Genomic DNA, 3,749 nt, shown 5'->3' with positions numbered 1-3,749 from the left:
AAAAACATTCACTCACTGTTGCGTTTTTGACGGGACACCAGAGTAATATTGTGGAATCACTAAACTCAGCAGAAGTATTAAGTGATTATGAGAGAACCCTTTTTTTTAATAGAGCAGTAAAGTTAGGTGCCCCAAACGTAAACAAAGGTCGAGAAGCACATGGCAAACCACATGTTCCTGTCTTGACAGCTCACGTTCCAATGTAAATTATAGAAAAAAATAACCTTTAAAATTTGGCTGTTAGGTGGCAAAAGAAACACATATTCATAAATACTCAATCATGCATCAAATAATGTCTAGATATGGATATTTTATGGAACAAAAGGTAAAATTTATCAAAAGTTACAGTCTATCTATTTTTAGACCAGAGCAAATTATTGCGCTGGTGTGAACAAAACGAAAATTATTCGGAGCCTGATTTTCAGAATAATTTAGCCTTATATTATTATTTCTGCAACTGTTAGATTTTATGTAAACATATTTTCAATACTGAAAGTGTATTGCCTACAACTCAAACTACAAAATTGGGAGACCTATATTGTGCGTAAATTTTTCCGGTCCCTAACGAAAATCACCAGCAACTTGTTATTGTTTACGTTTGGGGCAGCCAACTTTACTGCTCTATAGGGAGGAGGGCTGTGCGGGTACTCGGGTATTGCAGAATATTTCGGGTACCCGGGTATTTTTCAATTTCTCTGTAATACGTTATTTTTTTGGTTTTTAGAATATAACTCAATCATATTTAAGTTTAAAAAAACTATCCGTAATCAAAATAAAATTATTGATTACATTATGGGCTTTCCAATAGCTAGGAATAAGTTAGGAATCAACCTGATTCCAAGAAGTCAACTTTCTCTCGGAAATCGAAACTAATGAACGTCCTTCCAAGAACTCGAGATGGGGACTATAAAAACACCCCCCAGCTATTGTTTTCACACACACGACATTGCGACGCTGAGTAATTAATCACGCATCTGTCACTATGTCGTCCCAGACAAAATCCCTTTCATGGAATTATTTTGACAGAAAAGATAAATCATACGCAATGTGCAAAATATGTAAGGCTCAGATCAAGGCTGAAGGATCATCCACCTCAAGCCTTTTAAAACACTTGAGATTCAAACATCCGATGGCGTTAGAGGGATGCAACCAAAAACTTTCTGTTGCTTCCACTAGTACCAGTAGGCCCCGACCAACAAGCAAGCAGCAACAACCAACTATCACTGCAGCGATGGAGCAAATTACAAAATATCCTCGCGATTCAAGTCGCAGAAAGCTCCTTGATGACTGCATAATGAAGATGATAGCCAAAGATATGCAGCCTTTCTCATTGGTTGAAGATGAAGGCTTTCAAGAACTTCTGCATGCCCTTGATCCGAGGTACGAGATGTCAGGAAGAAAAAAATTGACCACATATTGCCCTCCCGAGGTAAGTCAGCAAGTAAGCATACTCATTATTCTTGTTGTATTTTTTGTGACATGTCCTAATGTTATGTTAGTTGAGCTTGTTTTAAAATATGTGACTTGTGGTCATGGTTTGTGACGGTGGTGATGACAATGACAACGACGACGATGACAACGACGACGATGACAACAACGATGAAGGTGATTGACAATGGTACCATAATTTCTATGCACTTTTTTCTCCTCAGCTTTATGAAAAAGTTGCGAGTGACGTCCAGACTCTTTTAGATGATACCAAAGATATAGCTATCACAACCGATATTTGGACATCCAGGAAGACGGAAGGCTATTTGACACTTACGGCACACTTCATCTCATCATCGTGGGAGCTCGTCTGTTGTATTAAATACAGTACGAATCAGAGACTCCCACACTGGTGAGAGCATCAAAACGGAGATCCAGACAGTGCTTGATCGTTGGCGCATCAGGAGTAAAGTTTCAACCATCGTGACCGACAATGGAGCAAACATTGTGAGTGCAGCAGAGCTTCTCCGTCTACGACATGTGCCCTGTTTCGCACACACTTTAAATCTGATCGTGAGAGACTCTCTGAAAAAAAACTAATGAAGTTCTCCAAGTGATAATCAAAGTAAAAACAATCGTCTCGTACTTCCACCATAGTGTAAAAGCTTCGGATAAGCTTCAAGATACACAAGCAAGCCAGGCATTCCCTTTGCACAAACTCATCATTGATGTCGACACCAGATGGAATTCGACCATGCATATGCTTCAAAGATACGTCGAGCAGCATGTTCCTGTTACAGCAACGCTTTGCCTATTGTCAAAGAAGGACATGTGTATGTCGGACGACGATGTTGCTTTAATGGCCAAAGCTGTCCAAACTCTCGAACCCTTCGACCAGGCAACGACAGAAATGTCAAGTGAAACCGAACCAACGCTCTCCAAGATGATCCCCATTATCACAATGCTGCACAAGAACATATCAGATTTGTGTGAACAGAAGGATCCTTTGGCACTTTTCCGGCAATCTGAATTAAGAAGGCGATTTGTCAATTTGTATGACACCTATTTTGTAGCAGCATCCACGCTCCTTGACCCTAGCTTCAAACGCCTACCTTTCAGCGAGGGCACAACAAAAAAACAGAGTGTCGTTTGTCAAGCAACATTATGGAACACCTTAGGGGAGTTGAGGAGGTCCAAGCTGCTTCCAGTGAAGAATCAGAGCCAGTCACTGAGGAACTTGAAGTGCGTCCACCAAAAGCAAAGAAATCCCTTTGGGAAAATTTCGACAAACAAGCAGATGATCTCAAGAAAAGATCCAATCAACATGTGACTGGACCTACCGTAGAGATGAGAAGGTACTTCGAGATGCCCCTTGTAAAAAGAGGTGAAGACAACCCTCTAACGTGGTGGAAAAAACACCAAGCCTTGTTCCCTGGCTTGAGCCAAGAAGCAAAAAAATTACTGAACATTCCAGCAACCAATATACCTTCTGAAAGGGTGTTTTCAAAAACGGGAGAACTGATCTCTGCTAAGAGAAGCTGTCTCGGTGAAAGCCACATTGACAAGTTGATCTTTTTGAACAAGAATTCCTAATGAAGGAAGTTTTTTTTTTATACCCCTTTTGCCTTTTGCCTTAATTTTCTCAATCGTTGAGTTGTTGCAAAATCTTTAGTTTTGTTTTGATTCTTAATATTTTGTTATATCTTTTTCTACAGTTTGTTCAAATAAAGATATGCTTTAAAAAACAAGAAGAAAAAAAACAACAAAAAACCAAAAACCAAACAGACAAACAAAAAAAAAACCGCCATATCAGCCACAATATCAGTAATAAATTACCCGGGTAGGAACAGCCCTAGTAGGGAGTATAAGTTAGAGTATATATACAAATATATCGCAACAACATTGTAAGTGCGAAAAACAGTATAATTAATTCAAATATGGAAAGTAAGGAACAAAGAGTACATCATTCTTTAGGGCATGCCACTCTGATATTTGTAGGTACAAATAATATTTTAAACAATGGACTTAATGAATAATAACTAATTAAGCTGTAAGGGGAGCAACTCTTTTCTAGCTTAACTCAATGTATAAGTCCATAACACTCACATTCTTTCACTGTACCTACGCATATGCGAAATGAGTACTTGGCCGTTAAGGACGTTGTGTCAGTCGAAAATAATGTGTAATATATAGAGCTTTGCATCCGTCATGTCTCCGCTACATGTGAAGTGTTGCTGTTGACTCGGGACCCCTTGTGAAAAGCTTTGAGAACGTTAAGTGGACATCACACTTTATAAATGTTCAATTTGTGTTGTTGTTTT

The 3,749-nt window shown here is 39.0% G+C and overlaps 1 pseudogene; it reads left to right on the top strand.

Annotated features, from left to right (window-relative positions):
• Window positions 1-982: 982 nt before the first annotated feature.
• Window positions 983-3,021, top strand: LOC144960938 (zinc finger BED domain-containing protein 4-like; annotated as a pseudogene).
• Window positions 3,022-3,749: the final 728 nt, after the last annotated feature.

Source organism: Berghia stephanieae, chromosome 1, assembly GCF_034508935.2.
Source record: "Berghia stephanieae isolate SIO BIC M18660-M18661 chromosome 1, UCSD_Bste_1.3, whole genome shotgun sequence".
NCBI classification, from domain to species: domain Eukaryota; kingdom Metazoa; phylum Mollusca; class Gastropoda; order Nudibranchia; family Aeolidiidae; genus Berghia; species Berghia stephanieae.
The sequence above is the reverse complement of the archived record's forward strand: the minus strand, read 5'-3'. Positions and strand labels throughout refer to the sequence as shown.